We start from the raw sequence: 21049 nt of genomic DNA, 5'->3' as shown, positions 1-21049 counted from the left end.
TTTCTGCTTGTGTGTGTATCATTCAGACCATTCATAAATTGTCATAAAAATTAGTCACCTAATTAGTTGCTACTGTATATTATTTTTTAAAAGATCCAGATAGAAGATACATTGGCAAATGTTCAGACCATCTTTATGTTATTACATCTAATTGTAAACATCAACACATTTAATTATCATGCAAGCATGAACAATTATGCCATTACTTTGTAAATACACATGAAAGGTTATTCATCACTGCCATACATTATAAAATATTAGTAATATCATGAAAGACAACCATACCAAACTTCTTCCCACTCTTTGGTTTACTCACTATTTGAGAAATGTGGTTAGTAACATGGAAGATTGTCTTTTTCTGATGGAGAATATGTATCTGTTCTATCTGTATTATTTTCCCATTAATTCTTCATTGAAATTACTTATGCAAGTTTATACATCCTTGACAATATCTAGTCACATACTTGCCACCACAGGAAAGGGAAGCAGACATCCATTTCCATTCTGAAAAGGCCTTGTAAAACTTGAATTATACATGTTTCAAGGTATGGGAGAGAAAAGAATATAGGATCATAGGAGCCATAATGTGCTTTTTAGTTTGTTTGAAAGCAGATAAGCAGTAGGCTAACAAAAAAGTAACAGTTTTATGTTATCATTTTTACACATGCTCCTACACATAAAAGACACTAATTTTAGATAATATCTTGACTTAAGGTTGTCTAACACTTTACTATTTTAGTATTCAAATTTGACTTGCATTTAAATTTCCTAAAATTTCAAACTTTGGACTGAAAGTCTCATAGCAGGTGTTGGCTGCTGAATGTTTTTCAAATATTTCCTCATACTATAAAAGTCTTTCATAAGGAATTGTCAGCCTATGTCTGCTTTGAAGCAAAACCTTGCCCAGCCAAATACAGCCAAGTTTTGAACTTTTAGATACTACAGTTCATCTTGTAGTAAGGAAACATACTAGATCTTAGTAAGAAGCTTTTAGAACTGAGCAACATAATTTCCTGAACAATAAGCAGGCTTAATTCAATAGTGCATGCCCCCGTGCACTAGACATGCTTCACCTCTACCCAGCAGCCAACATGCCCACACAGTCCAATGGATTCCAATTTAATGGTCCAGAAGTGGTTTAGGCGTGTCAGCTCCAAACTGCATCCATTCTAATACATAAATTCCAAAACACTTAGCCTGTGCTAAGACCACAGGCTCATTAGCTCCAGGGCTTCAATCTGCCAACATAAATATACTATTTCCAGCTTAATTACTCCAGAATTTTTCTGTTGTGAGAAAAATACCTGTGAAGCATGCTGGGATTATATCTGTCACATCAGCTTAAAACCAATAGCCTATTGTTTACCAGCTATTTTTCCAGATAGGCTACTAAAGTCTTGTGCTGTTGATTACATGCAAGATGCAATATGGTTTCTTTGCATCTAATTTTTGCTATTTATTTTCTGGAAGAAAAAAAAAAGGAAAAAAAAAAGCTCAGAAATTATATGTATTGTAGTGCCAGAATATTAATTTTCTACATCAAAAACTTAGTAAACCCAAGAATTAAGATTGATTTGGCAATGTTAATTCAGGCTTTACATGAAGATTTTAGGTGGTATATCCTTAGTTATTTGTTCTTGGAAGAAGTTTATCACATTTTGCCTAATCAAATAGACTACACTCTGTTCTGGAAACATATCAAGGATAAACTGCAATGGAGAATAAGGATCAAAAGAAAACTGATTCATCCATCATGTAACTAGGAAAGTCTGTAGGACCAGAGTGTGTCTGGAAATGGCAGGTGAAGGATAATGGATTTGAATTGTGACAGTGAGAACTGAATCTACCACAAAGTTCTAATTTAATGGTAATTGAGACACTTAAATTAAAATTTTCATATGGCTGCTAATGGCTGCTAAAAATGGCCACATTTTCTAGGTACCTATTTGAGTCATCCTTGGCAGATCTATGCAAGTGCCAAGTGATCGCAGCTGTGATTGAAATGAATTGGATCTGTGCTTGTTTTTTAAAATGCTCTGGAAATTCAGGCCCAAATGCATTCAATTAGCGAAATATTAGTGAAAACTTCATAATTTTAACCTCTTTCAACTCTTTAATTTCTTGCAGAGATTCCTCAATACTGGCAGAACTATTTTAGAAGTTTAAATCATTTTATGATTTTTTTAAAAAAAAATTTGTTGTTTCAATGTAGCTTTACATAGATAGACTTAAATGTTCAGACTCAAGTGACCTATAACCCACCAAAATATCTGTGCCTAATGTCAAATTCAGAAATTACACCAATGCTTGCAATACTGTTTTCACTTGCAGTAAGCCAATTGAGCCTCTGAATGAATTTAGCAGTGTAATGTTAGACTGACTGTAAACCTTAGCTGGTTAAATGAAGTTTCAGATGGGTATAGAGATGCTATTTCTATTGCATTATCCAGGAAGTTCACTTTCTTGCTTGTTTTCACTGTTCCTACACCCACTGGAAATGTGGAGTGTCTTCACCATTTTCAGAAACTTACAGACAGCATCATGCAAGGACATATGTTGAAGACTGAGATAATCAAGCATACATCAAAGATTTCAGTTTCTGACCTCTGGGCTACTTCCAAGCTAGCTTTCATCTGAGATGTGTTTTTATTTTTTTAATTAATTAAATTAACTGACAGTTTATTTCCTGGTGGTAACAAGATCATATTTATAAACAGGATATATTCTGTATATCCTACTTTGCAGCAACAGAGTTTTAGTAGAAAAATTTAGCTGTTTCTAGATAATGAAAGAAATAAGCCCAGTAGGATTGCAGAATCATAGAATAGTTGAGGCTGACAGGTCATTGCCCCCATGCCTTAATCAGACAGGGTGAACTAAAGCAGGTTGCTCAGAACCATGTCCAGCCAGCTGTTAAGATTATCTCCCCAGATGAAGACTCCATAACCTCACCTTAATAATTTGAGTTAGCTTATATTTGCTCCCACATTTTTTCCCCCCATCTTAAATTGTTTTAAGTCCTCCCTACTAAATGGTTATACCATTACAACATAATGGGCATGAATACTCATCAGTTTTCATCTCCCTCTAACCTACTTCTAGGACAACTACTTTATTAAAACAAATGCAAATTAAACACAGTACCTTCCGAGTCTGATATCCAGAAGCAGATTGAAACCTTATAGAATTAAAGACACAATGATTTTGACTGAATTCAATTCTGTATTTTCAGATTTCTATTCACTGTACAGATTCAAATGGTATAGTCTGCATTTTCTACTCTGGTGCCAGGGCTGTAAAGGTGTAATGCATGCTTAAATTGAATGGATTTTATATCTCCATTGAATCCCAAAGCATTTAAGTTTCCCATGCTGCAAAGTTTCCACATTTCGCATGGTTGTTCTGCCATAGTATAAGAGCTGGTGTTTGTGGTCTGAGAAACAATGTTTTGAGCAGTTTTGTTGAGTAACTTCTATTCTACCTTAAAATTGAACTTTGAGCACTCTACTATTATGATCGTTTATAAATTGATAGTAGTATTCTTACTGTGATGGGTTGCCAACTATTTTCTTTTTAAAATTTAACATATTTTTCAAGTTATTGCTGGATAACTGTTAGACATTCCTCTAGCATCATTGCTCTAGGTAGATTTTCTGAATTATTTTGTGACTGCTTACTATCTTTTGCTAACAACATATTGAAATATGGTGATAAAGTGTATGTTCTTCTTATAAAACTGATAATTATTGGTTCCAATTAAATATTGTGAAAGATATTGTAGTAGTTCAGCAGACTATTCTCTTGGGGAGAATGAAGAGGTAGAAAAGTCTGTTTGTAGCTAACATAGGCAATCTTCCTGCATGCAAAATTCATCATTGCCTTTCAAAGTATATGATCAGACTCTTCAGAGGTATACACATGTGAGGTTTAGGGCTATGGTGAGGTTTGGATTTCATTATAATTGAAAGTGAGTTTTCAACCAAATGAAAAGTTTTGAAAAGATCTCGAAAGAGAATATAGAAAAGGAAAGAGAAAAGAGTAATACTCTGAGCCTCGAAGTGTCAGATGAAAGTTTCACTGTTGAAGTGTTAGCCCTGAGTGTAAAATGATCAAACAGGAGGAAGGGAAATCATAACATGAAACGGGATAACATGTCTGAAGACAGAGTTTAATTTCTCTTGGAGACCTTAATCAGGAACAAAAATGGCTCAATTATGTTGTCAAAACTCAGAGCAGAAAAAAATGTAAAATAAATCACATACAAAATTGATGGTGTGCATTTGACATAAGAGGACAAGACTTGAGCTAGACGTGAATGAATGAATTTGAGAGTGAAGACAGGGAAGAGGTGACACATCCAACCTGTCCTTACTACAAGGTGTCCCAGTTTTCTATTCTAGCACTGAAAGATGAAGAGTGCCCCCCACCTTTTTTTTCTTTTTTTTCTTTTTTTTTTTTTTTTTTCTTTTCCCTTTTTTTTTTTTTTTTCCTGAATTCCTGGCCAACTTCCCTTTTTCCTCTGCCAGAATGTTTCCCTGAGAACCCCTGAACACAACACCCCAGTTTTTCACTTTAAAAATATGATCAGTCTACAAGAAGATAGAAAGAATCTGCAGATTGCTACTGACTTACCAGTTAGTTTGGCATCATTTTCCACATGACCTATCTTGGAAGATATTTTAACTCACATTCTAAGTGATGCTTCCAAATGGAAACCTCGATGTTTAATGGTTGATTTTGCAGCACCAGACAGTCTCATAATTTTGATCTGAGTAACATCTTGGTCTGATGCTTTTCATATTTGCTACCTTTGCTTCCAGCTACATCAGTGTGAATATACTTGTATTGTTGAATGTCTCAGTCTACTGACGCATAATTTATTCTGAATACTGTATCAAGAAGGACAATAGAGGTTCAAAGTACACACCAAGTTTCTAGAATGTAGTTGTTCTTTTGGTAATCATCCACCTTCATTAGCTGAATGAATACTTATTATGTCTATCTGACAGATAACTACTGATTTTCAGGAAAAATTATTCCGGATATCTGTCATCACAGCTAGAAATCTAGAATCTCACCAAAAGTCTCTGGATGCAAATGTAGATTTGATGTTTTAAGGATAGAAGCAGATGGTCAGAAAGGGAAATAAAATCATTGATCTTTGACAGAGAATATAAAATAGATTCTGACTTCCTCATCCTTAGTTACCTAGGAATGACTTGGAAATTCCTTTTGAACATAAGTCTAGTGGGAAGAAAAAAACACAATCTACATCCTCTTTGATCCTCAAACCTTTGCCATCCTACCAATGGTATTTCTCACTATTTGGGCAGACGAGGAAAAGAAGTGTCTTTATCTGTTTGTGTCAGAAAATATATTCCACTACCATTTGAAATTCAGTTTTCCTCCATAATAAGTAAGCATAGTATTTAGCTTCCTCAAACAGCCTCTGGATGGAAGTGCAATGTGTTCCAATACAGTTTGCTTTCATATGTGCAATTTGTTTGTGACTCATGTATCCCCATCAATATGCCTTCTGTAGAAGATGTTATAAATGCCATCAAACCTTTATTTGTATTTGAATCACATGCATAAGGCACCAAGACTTCATAAGATACCAAGCAGATTTTGAGAGGACAGCAGTTTTTATCTTCAGGAAAAGAAAAAAAAAAAAAAAGAAAAAAAAAAAAAGAAAAAAAAAATCGTGTATATGCAAGATTTTAGTGAAAAGTCAATATGAAAGAGCAACAGAAATTCCTGACAAAGCCTCCTCCCCTTGAATCCCTCCCACTGCTTCTCCGTTGTCATCCTTCTTAAGTATCACCTCTCCTTTCCATCAGGACTGGCACTCAAGAATAACAGATGGCAGCCTCAAGATTGTAGCACCCTTTAATGTCTGCCCTTTACTGTCTGGCAAAAGTGTTGACATTTCTGCCTTGAATGAGAACTGAAAACATGTAAAAATATATTCAACATGAACAGTCAGTGTCTAAGATGTTGTTTACACACTTGCTAATGGGCTTTGACTTTATTAGAATGATCCTTAGGTCTGCAGAACCCACAGTCAGGTGTGAACTGGAAATCTTCTGTTATTTCCCTTACATTAGAGAAATAACCAGTCTTGCTGCCCATGGACTCGAGCTGTCCCTACTATTTCTGTCAGCAAGTATGAATGCATTGTTGTGGGTTTTCTTGCAAGCATCAACTAATCCTAGAATTGCCCCCAGGAATCTGCTCTTCTCTTCTGGTAACAGTTGCTAAATTGGTAGGAAGAGATGAGATAAGAAGCTCAGGTGCTATTAAATTGGAGTCTTAAGTAGTTACTGAATTTTGATATTCACCGTCACAGGTTTTTGTCTTTAGTAGTGTGCTGATGTTCAGAAAATAAATTCTACTAATGCCTCTTCATTGCTGAAAGAAAACCTTATTTATTTGTTTGCTGAACTGAACACAGAAGTAATGGAGTGAATTGTTCATTTCTAAGAGTAAGCTTCAGGGAAATCTCTGGAATTCTTTTTTTCTAAAGTACTCAAAATAGGTACTCAAATCCATACAACCAGTATTTTCTGTAAAACATGAAATAGTCTCCATGTACAGCGGAGTAGAGTTACATCATGGTACTGGGCACTGGCTAAATGCACCCCCGGCGCTTTTGAAGAAAGCATTGCAGCTCCTGCAAATCATTTATAGCACTGTTATTTCTGGTGGACATTAAAAATCCCATTTCCTTCTCTTCATAAACTACTAGATAGCTCTTTCTATAATGTTTTTTATATGTTTACAGAGTTTTGGGTTTTGTTCTTGTTTGTCTTTTAATTATTTCCGGTTGTTATGAGGCAGAAAATTCCCATTAACAAAATAGATGGCTCTTTAATCTTCAAATATGTGGAACAATTCAAGTCAAACGGGTGACAAAACACAGGACAATTTACCAACAAATCCCTCAGATTAATGTATACTGCTTAAAGATTTAGCACAGAAGGGCTACATACATCTTGGAAATGAGTATTACTTTCTGCTTGCAAGCCCTGTATTTTGACAGGCCATATTGTCTTGAGATAGAACGTCAGAGGAAGAATGAATAATTTAATCAGAAATAAATGAGACAAATTGTATAACGGACAGTACATGGATTTCCTTCTTGAAAGCTAAAGTCTTCCCATGCTTCACATGACTGGACAACCATTCCACACTAAACAGTGAGCTGATCAGAAGCAGCTTTCTTCCTGCTAGTTTTTAAACCAAATAAATAAAACATTCAGATTGCTGGCAGTTGCAGGGAGATTTTAAGGAGGCACATAGCTTTTGACGCCCTTAATAAAAGCCTGTAAGGTGGTTTTAAAATTAAAACTATTACCCAGCTGATTTGAAAAAAAAAAAAAAAGATTTTTTATTATTATTCAAAAAAAGAGAAAAGGATAGGTTTCACTTCTATAAAAATATTACAAGATTTACTTTTTGTATGCAAGATTTTATCTGAAATAATATTCCATACAATTTGCTTATCTGAAAACATTGAATACCTCTGCACTTCATTGGATATCTCCCTTTTCTTCCTCAGCAACATGAAAAGCTGTGGCACAGAATTATTTTTAGATGGAGTGAGCAGCGTGAGAAAGTCTGTCTTATTCTGGAAAAAATACATATATTAAGAATTAAATGTGAATGGTCTCTTTTGATCAAAAGAGTTGGAATAAGCATGTGGGGCACAAATGTTGGATGTCGAGGCATGCTGTTCTCGAATTTCCTCACTGCTCTTTCATATATCAAACGCTGTTTTATTTCATCTTCACATTAGAACATACTGAGTGATAGGGTTAGAGAGACCGAGTGGTTTGAAATTTGAACGTCTAAGCCCTGTTTATTGGTATTTTGCTGACATCTAGTGGTGACAAGCCTGTTAGCCAGGTTTCTGTCCTGTTCTGATGTAGCAGGGGCATGGCTTAATGAAGAATGCTTGTAACCGTGGGTTTAAAGCTAGCATTTCATAAGCTGAAAAAGAAAACGCTCAGCAACCGTTCTCTTCTTTCACTGCCTAATCACAGGGAATTGTGAACTTCTGGTACTTTTAAATACAAAGGAACTGGTAGTCTTGTAGATTATTCTAGAATTTCAAAGTCAGGTTCTACTAGTATTGTCAAAAGCAGTAGGAAAATAGAAAACTAGAGGTTAGATGATGCCATAGTGAAACCTTGATAGCCAGCCTGTTCTTCAGTCTCCACCCACTGCCAACAAGTTAAAAATATTGTGTGCAAATTGGAAGTGTTTGCCTGCAATAAAGAAATACCTGGTGCTGACAGAGCCGCATGGCGGTTTGGGATGTGTCTAAATCAAAGAAAAACAATTTCAGCTGCCCTAGTTGTGAATACCAAACCAGTTACATATATTAGATGGCTGCCTTTGTTGGAATTCACATCCACATCTACAAATTCAGTCTCAGGCCCAAAGTATGCAATAAAATAAAAAAAGGAATCAAGCTGTGAGAATTCTCTTTTCTCTCCCTCAGAGAATTAGTGCTGAATAGAGATACTTTGGTTGAACAGCACTATTTTCTACAACACAAACGTTTTATTTTTAATAAATATTTATGAGGAGTTGGCAGGGGAGAAAGAGGTTATATTTTGATGATTAGAAAAAACAGTGATTCAATAAATGACATTAAGCTACTGGCTTTTCTGCTTTTGTTTCAAAACTATGAATATGTAGTGAGAGAGCGTGTGAGAGAGTGTGTGTGTGTGTGTGTGTGTGTGTTTTTGAAAGAGAGTGTGTGAGACAGGTGGCAGCAGGGTTGCTATAGCAATTACTTGTCACTAATGATAGGAGGGTAATTACTGCAGCAAATTCCCACATAGCTATTCAGCACACAAGTTAGACTATTTCCCATCCTAAAATATTCTTTCTGTATGTGCAAGATTACCTTTTTCACCAGATGGCTACCAGCTACATTTCTAAAATTTACAACAGTGTAAAACCCCAAGTTCATTAACTATGGTCTGAATGGAATCAGAATTCAGCCACCACCATCAATTCTGAAAGATGCAATGTCTTGTGGGATGTACTTTTCTCTAGATGCAATACAGAATTTTGCTTGCCAGAAAGCTTTTTGTAAGTTCAATGTCAAAAACGTATTGAGGTCACCTTCAATACTGCATTCAAGAAATAGAGATTAGTATGTGATTGAGGCTGACTCATCATTTAATTGCACAAGATGTAAATCAGGTTTTTCTGCAGTGAACTAATAAAATTAAACTATTAATAACTGTACAAACAACTACAAATCAGGCATGTTTGATAGAAAATAGACTCAGGCATTGAGAGAGTTATTGAGAGAGTTTCTTTGCAACGTCTTCATTAGTATATTTTTCATTTCTTCTCTTTCTATTATTTGTAGCTTAACAGTGGCTTATCATCTCCTCCAAATCAGAAAACAATCTACATTTCATCTTTAGGCTGCTTCATTCTGTACTGTTTGAAACATGTCTAAACAAATAAAAGAGAAGCAACTTCTTTCCTAATATCTATAATGAAAATTTTTATTTTGTGTAATCAGCACTAAAAAAATGGTTTCAAAGGTATCTATCTAATTTACACAAAAATGTGATGTTACCTCAGCTACAGTATTCCTTAATGATTCTCTTTTCTTCAATTATTCCCTTTATCTTTTTATTGCCTTTGAAATCAAAGTATGGATTACAGACATTACCTCTTAATTAACTGATGGCATGTACAATTACGAGCTACTTTAGAGGGTTCATTTTTTGTCCCCCAGCTGGCTGGACTGAGATGATCTGAGAGAATACATAATATTTTCTCTCTTTTGAAGAAGAAGTAATGAATTTCAGAATTAGGATCTGGAAAGACAGCACTTGGGCTTCCTAGGTGGATGAGATTGTCCACTATGCCATAATTAACAATGTTTGATGCTTTCCTAAAGTGTATTTTTTTTCTGACTCACTTGTTATGACAAAACAGTGCATCTCTGGTTATTCAGGTTAAAAACAGGGCAAATCTGCTTACCTGGGCTTTGTCCATTTTCCATCCTTCGGACAAAGTATTGATATTTTGTATCTCCAACAGTTCATTTTATTATTATAAAAAAGATAACTTTCATTTGGTATACTAATAATTCTAGAAGAAACCCTTATAAAATGCGACTGTTTTCAGATAGTATTTAATGCTATTGAGGTATTTCAGTTCCTAGATAAAAGTAGGTGAATATGCTGAAAGTTAAAATCCACTTGTCAGCTGGTGACCTTGCTCAGTATGTAAAATAATACTTGTTGTTACAACACGAATAATTGTATAAATAGGTATTGTTTAAATAAAGACTATCACAATTTTGTTTCTTTTGTTTATGCCACAGGTGAAGGTTGATTTATAATCTGCTTCTGATGTGCAAATCGTAAACCTTATGAATCATTTTATCCTCAAAGACAGCACTTGAATTCCAAGAATTTAATGAAAAGTGCTTCCCATTTTTCTCACTAAAAATATATAACTTGGTGCCAATTAAAATTCAGTGCACAGCGTATCCAGTAACCCTGATAATCAGTTAAAACATGTCAGAGACTAAAATGGTTTCTCCAACTGAATGGAAATTTCAATGAGGAGTTAAACTACAATAGGAAGAAATTCATTACTGGAATACCTTGCTGCCTTACAGCAGTTGAAATCTGATTAAAGAAACTATACAAAATCCTGGCAAAAGTGGCAGTGAGGACAATGACACATATTTCAGCTTGTACCAATACTTATTTTGGCTCAGAACAACAACAGAAAATATTGATCAGACTGCTACATGTTAGATCAGTGTACAAGAATGACAATTTCTTCCGCAAAACCCCTCACTGTTTTTATTGTTTCAGACCTTTGACTCTTGCTGACTTGAGTTTGAGTCCCAAATGGACTTCTGATCAGCAGGGTAGCTGATTTCAGAATACAGAGAGAGAGAGAAAATGTGTAAACTTCATGAAGTACTCCACAAGCTCCAGCTTGCAAACCTCACAGAGATTGCAGCCCATCCAGCTCACAAGCTCTCACCTAATACAACAGGCTGTAAGTTGTGAAGAAATGTGTTTAAGTATAAATAGTCTCTGCTGGCTTCAGGAAGTAAAACTGTTCCCTTAGTTTAGTCAACATATTGCTTGCTGGGGAAGCTGAGAGGCCAATGTCCTAGGCTCACCAGTGATTTCTCCCTGTAAAATGGAAGTCAGAAATAATTGTGTGTATAATATTGTCTATTAGGTGGTGCATAAGGGCTTGCATTGTATGTACATACTGTAATTCTATAGAAAACATTACAGAGTGAGCCTGCTTTTAGCTTGATACCTCATACAGTGGTAATTGAGGAGAACAGTCTTTTGATTTGCTGCTATTTGCAGTTCTGCAGGAAAACTAGGTTTAGGCTATCTTGTGCTGTGCATTGTTGCCATGTTTAATCTTCTGATTCTCTAGGAACAATTACATGCGACACCTATGGGGAATTTAATTCCTCTGCTCCTGCCTCTATAGCAATTGTAATTATGGTGCAGTACTATTGGGGGGGGGGGGGGAGGGAGGAGGGGGGGAGAATGGGGGGTGGAGAGGAAAGAAAAAAAAATATAGAATATAGCCCTGAATAATACCAAGGTTAGACTTATAAAACAGCATAGCTCTATAAATTACCTTCCAGAATTAACCCTGTGTTTCTTTTCAGGAGAGGCCAGACCAAATAAAAGCATTGGTTATTGCAAATATTGTCATATAAACCTTTCCATCCAAGCCTATCAAATGCATGTATCCTCCCAACATATGTGGGAGTTATCACAGCTTCTTTTTTTCCCCCTCCTTCTCCAGCTGAGGAAACTAAGGCACAGAAATGTTCTGCCTGATTTGTCTTTATGAAAAATCCAAAGGAGAGCAAATTACTATGTGAGAAATTTTGAATTTCTAGCATTTCCAAGCTCCTTATTCTTTTAGTGGATGCAGCTTTGAAGGAAACATAATGGGCAAAACACACAGCTTTTTAAGTTATAAGACCTTAAAAAAGTCTGTGAAATGAAACATAATAAATGAATAAATGTTGCTGTGCACTATTCTGCAGATAAATCCTGTAGAGCAGAATTGAAGATGTCATTGTCTAAATCACACTGTATGATCCCAACCAAAGGAAATCATAGACAGGGTTATGCTATTGCATTCTGAAGGAAATTTTAAAGAGAATCCAAAAAGCAATAGTGTATTAGAACTTCTTTTGTTCCTTATAAAAAAAGAAAAAATTATCTCTGCTTCATTTTCAGTAAGGCCTTTTGATTTCTTTTATCATTGTGATGATTTTCAGAACTGATCTTGATGGCAATTCAGTTAGAAATTAAACTGTCATCGAGAAGTCCTCCAGTGGCTTCACAAGTTAACACTCTTGGAGAAGTGGTGTAAAGATTAAATCAGGACAAATACGCCACAGAATAGAGCCCATTCTGGCTGAAGAACTCATTTAATAATAATGCAGAGGCTTATTTGTCTTAAATATACACTAATCATGCAGAAGTGAAATGTACTCACAATTCTCCATGAGCTACCTGTTCACTTTCAGCACATTCAATAGTCCCCCTTAAATGAAATGCAACGTGGCCAAATGTGACCTATAGATAGCAAAAAGCTAACCCATGCTTTTGGTACAATTATATTGTATGAGAAATATAGGTTTAAGATAACTACTAGGTTCTTCTCTTTGCAGTCTATACAACATAAGTTTAGTCATGCCAGAGAAGGTATGATGCCATAATTGCCTGTATGAATCTTGGTAGGCAATGTGCTGCAGAAGTGAAGGTGCACAGCACATACCCTTGCAGATCTGCTGCTGTGATTAACCTGAGAAATTTTCATGAAAAAGAAAGTAACTAAGAGAAATGTGTTTTCTTCAGATAATTATCAACTTCTTTTGATACTGACATCAACAGAACTGACAAGATCTCTTTGAACATCAAGATTACCTTTCTGTGCATTCTTTCATATTAAAATAAAAAATACCTACATTGACATTTTAAGCTTTTCCCAATTTTCCTCTTAAAAAAGCAAAGAAGTTGATGGAAGATCTTTTCTAGGCCAAAGGGAATAAATCTCATACAAAAGCCAGTCTAATTTTTTCCACACAATCTTTTTTTTTTTTTTTTTTTCTCAGTTATGAAAACAGCTAGCCTTTTCACTGAATAGTAGTTCCATGTGTGAACTATGCATATCCATTCTCCCCACCGTTTATTACGTTGTAAAAGACTTCTGGACTGGTACAAGACAGGTCAAGTTTTCCACTCAGAAAACAATCTGTGTGTTCACAGCCAATGTGATGATCTCCTTGAGAAGTCAGCACATGGGAACTGTCATTTGAAGACCTGCATTTTGCCACCATCTGGCCAAACAACACTGAATAAGTCACTTGCAGTCTTTGTTCTTTGAACTTCTCATTTATGAAGCTATTATCAGCCAATATTTGCACAAATGTTTTTGTGCTTCTGTTGTACATTTAGTCATTTTTGTCTTTAGTATGCCTTAAAAGCATTTTTTGGCCTTGTTTTCTCCAAATTTACATATCGAACCCTCAATCTAGCCTGAACTGCATCCCTTGTTTTGCAATATGAACAGTGCAGGCATAGTACAAAAGAGAAGAGACTCCAAACAGTGAATCTGAATGCACTTTTAAACACACTTTTTCATTGCAGATATTTGCAAATGAAGCCCTGTGATGCAGCATTTAATTCCCACGAGAAGTTTTATTCTCATTATAACTTCTGTCCGTATACAAGCTTCTGCTGTGTTACTTGTATTGCCATTTTCAGCAGGGACTCAGAAGAGAGAAAGGATAGGAACTCAGACAGAATTACTAAACTGAAACACAAAGATAATGAACTCTAATGCAACAGGACAGCAAATTAAAAGACTGGGAAGTTGTTAGCCCATGCAAAAATAGGAAGAAAAAGAGCTTTATTCCATACTTCTGAAGCATTCTTCAAAGCTCAGAGAGCCTACTAAACGAAGCAGTCCAGTTAATCTGCCTAGAGCTCCTCAGTTTGGCTCTCTTTACAAAAGAAATCCAAGCAGACATTTTTAAGAGCAATTATTTTTTTATGAAAAGGAAATAACTAAGACCTAGAAAGGCACATTAGGGGCTAGAAGACACACCAATCAGGAAATGGTTTAAGATGCCCATTCAGCTCAATTTGTTTTAAAGTATTTCAAACCCCCTGAATACAGAAAATTCTACAAATAACCAAGTGGCTGGAGACATAGTACATACTGCCAAACAGATTTAAATGCAAAACCAAGACTCCTGTTTCCCAAAGCTGTGGAGGGTGATTATAACATTGTCTAGTCTTAAGGCAAAATTAGTCTCTCTGTGTCTTGGTTTGTTTCTCTGTATTTCCCTACCAGAGTCCTAAAGTTCCTCTTCTGTGCAAATATATCTACAAAAGAACAAATTTATATAGAAAATTGGTAGTTCCAAAAATGGCATGGATTTGGCAAAATTGTACCCTGGTTCACAACATTGTCAGACAGAAGTATTCAAGGATTATAAAACACCTCCTGTCTTTTGCATTGGGATCAAAATTTAAAATACTTAAAATTATGCATTTAATAACACATTTTAGAATTTTATTTACTTTGCATTTTGAAAACCTTGTGAAAATCTATATAATACATTAATTTTTTTTAGAAACATGAAAGCTATGAATTTGTCTTTTTATTTTAAAAAAATCCTCATTTTCCCTCTCTATCCAAATAATCTTAGCAGCTGAAATATACAGAAATGCACTGTGTATCACAAGACTGAAAAAAGCTGGAAGATCACAATATTGGATCCATTGGCTGCACTTCAATTTTATTGTTCCAGAAGTTTATGGGTACTGCCATATGAAAGGGTACAAACCTATTATAATACTGACTTTTCAAGTAACTGGCATTCTGAAAATGTTCTGAACACTTACCTGGGATTGGGGGAATTTTCTTTTTATTCTAGAAAAAAATGAGTTCTCTAAATCTCTTAGTCTGGATAGGAACTTAAGAAATAAAAGAAATGAAGGCAATGTTTCGAGATTTTTGTAGGGGAAAAAAAGCACTATCACTCAGGAAATCAGATACTCAGCTCCGTCTGCAGGTTACAGAAAGCTATGATATAATCTTTCTGCAGAATGAGAGTCCTTTGCAAGGCTTACAAGACAGAATAATACAGAATATTTCTAACAAGGGTATTGATTGCAAAAGCACATTTTCTTTCCTCTTATCCACGTTTCTGATTTTAAAGGCCGACACAATAATGGTGAAGTATATGAAGTTTAAAATGCAGTAAAAGCTGCATAAGGAATCCCTGAAATCTGATCAAAGGCAAGCTATTTGAGACATTTCATGAGCAACTGCAACTATTTGAAAGATAAACTAAAACCATCTACTCAGAGATAACATGTGAAATAATGTCTTTTAACTAAAAAAAATTAAATGGGCATTAAAGTAGAATATGAATATAGTTAAATGGCAAATACCAGGTTTGTTTCTAAGACACAGGGGAACAATTCCAGAGATTTTCAGCAAAGAAGCACTGAGTGACACACAATAAAAGCAGTCAGCTTCCACGTTTCAGCACAAGTTGCATCACACAATGCAAGGAACAGCAGGAATGTATTAATAAGCATGTAACTACAAGACAAAGCTGTTGTGATGACTGCAGTTGTCCAGAAAAACATCTCATTGGATTACATAAAAATGTACAAAAGTTATTTTTCAGATCACATATTTATGATATTGTAAGCAAATTAATATCAAAGACGGCTCAGGAAATACAATGATCTAGAGGAAAAAGGTATGAATTGTCCCTCTTTTATATGTCAGTGCATGTTGCAAATTCACAGTAGCACTTTTCTAAAATATTGTCCATCCTTCTGATTGTGAGACAGAAGTCTCTGAATGCAAAACCCAAAGTGGGTTCTCATTATCTGAAGAAAAATACATGAAACAAAAACGCCTTAACTAGCTTAATGACATACAAAATTAGGACATGTGGAATATCTGATACTAAAAACCTTATGAAACACCTGTATTACATGTAAGATTTCATAACCATTCAGACTAAGTAAAAGCTGACAATGACTGAATTTTCAATCATGTGACTGGAATATCAGTGTTTAGCGCAATAAACTAAACTATTCAAGAAGTGTTATGGAGTAAGAGCTCCCAGTAAGTGAACACCTATCTTTACACAGAATAGCTGCAACTAAAGATAAGGGAATAAACTTTCCAGCCCAACAGGTAGAACACAGTTACCAGACATGGTGTTAAAACAGAACTACAGCAAGAACAATACAAGTAGAATAAAAGTGGTGACTTTGTCCTTTGAAAGTAATGGTGAAGTGATTCATTCCATGGTCATGATAGCTATTCTTGCAGAACAGTATGGTCACACTCATTTCTGAGGATCAGTCCAGCAAAAAGCACCAAAGCTAAAGAAAACTAAAGCTAATAATGTTTACTGTTATGTCAGGATAGTTAAAATACTACAGCCTATGTTCCTTCACTGACAAATTGTTACCTAATCACTAATAGCAGAAGTCATAGCACACACAGCAAAGAAATGCTATGATAGAAGCCTAGATGAATTAATTGTTTGGATTCAATATTTAAACCCTATGAACAAATGTACAATGGAACATAGAATCACTTTGGCCACAAATTCGCCTGTTGCCTGGCTAGATATCTAAGTGATTTTATCGGGTATTTGTTGCTGTTTTTATTTGGCATTATGTCTAGGTTTCACTTGCAGTAAATGGCAAGCAGAATGAAGCCTTAACATAAATGTTCAATTAGTTTTATTAAGCATTTAAAGAATTTCCTGGAATATACTTTCATTTGAGGCAGATTTTATATACATTTGCCATTATCTTTTCCTATCCTTCAAATAATGTTTCAAGAAAGATGTTTATAAAACCTCGTTTTGTTCTGCTAACCCTGAAAACTAAATATGTTTCATTTATTTTTAAATTAAGTGAAAATTAGCCAGGTGTGATAGATAAGTTTTCTATACACAGGTCTAAATATTGACAAAAGGAGACATGTCACTGGAAAAATCATCAGTCTAGCAATTATCACGTTAGCATGTTAAGTGGAAAAAGATGTGAAACTTCCAAATGTGTCAATACAGATTATTTCATTTCCACCAGCTATCAGCTATACTGTGAACATCAGTGCCTTAGTGTCTATTCAGCAACAAGTCAGTTTTTGCAAGCAAGTATCTTAACATGACACGAAGAATTGTCAAATCTCTGGCAAAATTATGCACATCCCATTCAGAAATGATCTGCCAAGCAAATATTAGACATTTCTAGAAGGACAGACATGTCTATGTCCATGGGATAGAGCCAGAAGCCAGGAACTGGAAGAACCAGTCCGCAAGACCTGTCCTTCTCACAGACACAGCAATGATTTTCAGGCCCAAATGTGAGTGGACAGGGAACAGATGAGGAGCTAGTCAACAACCTTTTCCACTGCTGCTGTCCATCAAAAAATGTTTCAAGAAGTTAAATTAAGGGACATTGATTAAGGAGCAGCAGACAAACCAAGGAAGGTAGAATAATGATCCTTGTACCTGAACAGAGTGCATTTAAAACACGTCTTTTTCTTTACAGTGCAAATAATTAATTTCTAGAGCCCAGAGCAGACTAGTGCCTAAACCAGTATTAAACTCTTTTTCTTGTCAATAATAGCACTGATAATTTCATAGCAGCTTATGAGAGCCCCAGCTCACAGAATTCATTGTTTTGGAGGGAGGACTTAGAGGTTCAACCCACTGAGAAATAACAGCATGAGAAAAGGATACTCAAGATGAATAACATTTTCTTGCAAGGATCTTGCACTGTTGCAAGATGTTGGATCTTGAAAAAATCCCTCCCTCAATGATTTTTGAGTGGTCTTGGAGAGGTCCGAGCTGACAGGAAGCTGGCAAATGTTACCCCAATTTTCAAGGAGGGCAAGAAGGAGGAGCCCAGAAATTACAGGCCTGTCAGTGCCTGGTAAAGTTATGGAAAAATTATTCTGTAGCCATTGAAAAACACCTGAAAGACAAAACGGTCACTGGCCACAGCCAGTAGAGCTCTATGAGAAGGTCCTGTTCATCAAATCTGATTTCCTTTTATGACAAGGTAACCCATTCAGTAAATCAGGAGAAGCCAGTTGAGGTAATCCTTTGGGATTTCAATAAAACTTTCAATGCCGTCTCTCACAGTATCTTTCTGGACAAAATGTCCAGCACACAGCTGGATAAATACATCATGGGATGGGTGAGCAATTGGCCTCACAGGTCAGGCACAAAGGGTTATAGCAAAGGAGATGACATCAGACTGGGGACCTGTCACTGGTGGGGTTCCACAGGACTCCATCCTCAGCCCAGAGCTACAGCACAGCATTGTGATTTTCTGGCTGAAGTATGTCCCACCTTTGCAAACTCTCGAGGAGACCTAGAATGCATGTGGGCAAGATAGAATTTGTGATGCAGTTTAATCACAAAAATCCAGTTACTGAAGTGCTGGTCTTGCTTATAACAACATTCATTGTACCATATTCTAATAGACCTTTTTAGGTGAAGAACAACAGTATCTTCTTAATTTTATTTGTACTGATTTTTCCTTAGAAGCATCCGTATTCAATATTTTAAGCCTCTTTTGCATTAGAAGTGCATTATGTAGGCTGCTGGTGTGACAGTCTAAGCATTATTCAAAGTTTAAAACTATTTTTCCAATTAAATAAATCTGCATTTGCTAAGTTTTAATAAGCACTAACATTTTATAAAAATCTACTACCTTCCTATCTATTTCCTTCAAAGATTTACTAATCTTTGACTTCTAAGCAAGAATTCTCAAATACATAAAACAGTGACAGATTACTTTCATACAAATATCATAATTTTTACATCAAATGCCTCAATGAATGAATAGGTTTTTCCTAATTTTAATTGCAAACAGTTTGTATGGTATTAAATTTAAGATACTGCAATCATCCCATTCTTCTCTTTTTCAATGTGCTCAAGCGTCCATGATTTGAAATCTCCATTAGTATTGATTTCAAGATAAAATTTCAGTAGCCAAAAAGAAAGCTATTTTAGTATTTCCTTTTTATCTTTTTTACTCTCCCTTGGTGCTCAGCATCAAGCAAGATTTGGCCCCAAGTTGTGGAGATTTTAGGCAATAGCTTCCCCATGCTTAAATTTTAAAAGTAGTTGCCATAGCAACTGCCAGACACAGCATATGGTGTGTCTGTTACCTCCAAGATAACAGAGCAAGTTCTAAAGAATTTTCTTTACAATATGTTATGAACCTTTGTACTTTTTACAATTTTTCAGAGTGCAGTATAAGGTACTGTTGTTCCCTGACATTCTCTTCAAGTTGAATGCTCATTTTGTAATTCTCTCTTTCATATTAGGGAAATATTTCCCTCTCTCACTTGTATTTTTAGTCACCCAATATTCAGCAAAACAAGAAAAAAAAAGGTGGGGAAAAGGAGACATTTTTAAAGTTTTATTTAAAGATGCTACTTAGTTTTGCTACAGTGTTCTCTTTCTTTCACGGTGAAAATCCAAAATAAAAAATACAGAAAAAGAAGGAAATCTTGTTTAAAATTCACTACTATATAGGTTCTAGGCATGCAGACATTTTGCAGAACCATATACAGCCAGCCTTCAACCCTTTGACTCTCATATCTGTCCAGCTTCTCATCTCAAGTGAAGAGTAAATATCTGCTCAAAGTGGCCTCAAACAAGAGGAACCCAGAAACACACCTGTCACCTTTTGTTTGGTACATATCCCTTCTATAGCAAAGACTTATGTCCAGACCCCTTTCCAAAATTAGTTTTCCCTACTGTGTGTAGCTCCTAAAAAAAAAAAAAAAAACACTAGCACAGCTTGTGGGTGAAATGACACTACCTACCTTCCTCCACACACCGAGGTGTCTCTGTCCAGCAGAGCTCACTCACAGAAGTTCAGCCTTTCAATGCTTGCCTTGCTTTGCAGAATGACATGCAGATTTGAGAAATAAGGGTAATAGGCCTTTATTCCTCCTTCTGCACCTCTGTGGTTGTATAGGCTGAGACAGGATTAAAAGAATAGTTACTAGGATACATAATAATGTTCTGCTCTATAATTTTCTGTCCCCCGAGTCCTTCATTCTGACAACTTTCTGCAATTCAGGCACCTTCTGCAAAAATCTTCAAAAAAAATTAAAAAATAAAACTGCACCAAAACAGGATGTAAGAGTGCACATTTAATTCTCCCAAGAGAAGAAGCTAAGAAAGGGAATGAACTATTCATTATACACTTAGCTTAATGCACAACTACAAGATGGTGACACTACTCTGATGAAGACACAAGATAGTGTAAGAATAGAATAAAATATTTTAAAGGGAACTTTGCTTGTGGGGTTTTCTTCACCTTTATTTGCTCTTCTTTTACCATGGTTCTTCTCAAGAAAGGGGTCATCATTCAGTAGTTGGAACTGCATGTTGTTACCTTCAAGAAGTACTTGGTCAAATGTCTTGCAAAGAAATACTTGTATTTATTTAACAAGTTGTGTGGTTCATTACAGCAATTATTAGTGTAGGTGTATGTTTTAAATCCTCTTTTGCTGCCTGGTCAAGAGGAGAAAGTGACTAAAGAGCATAGCAGCAGGTACTATTTCTGGACATTAGCTTTCAGTGTAGCTGAATTTCAGCAAAGGCTGAATGATTTTACTGTGGGAAAAAAAAAAAAGAAGACATTTTTGCTGCTAAGAAGAGACAAGTGGCAGCATTTTTTTTCCTAGTAATAGCAGTTGAAATTAACTAATAACCATAGTTACAGGAAAAGCAATGGTAGGAACTTCAGGTTTTAGCTGCTAAATGGCATGTAACAGAGAAGGAAGGTCATGTGTGTTTCACCTCATCTTGGTCATGCATTATCAGTTTATTAGTCTGGAGAATTTAAGAGAAGAAAATTACTCCTGGTGTCCTGACTGATAGAAGGATGGTGAGAAAATATGATAAATATGTTTAATTAATTTTTAA

The sequence above is a fragment of the Zosterops lateralis genome (assembly GCF_965231275.1).
Source record: "Zosterops lateralis genome assembly, chromosome: 6".
Classification (NCBI taxonomy): Eukaryota; Metazoa; Chordata; class Aves; order Passeriformes; family Zosteropidae; genus Zosterops; species Zosterops lateralis.
This window is presented reverse-complemented; position numbering follows the sequence as displayed.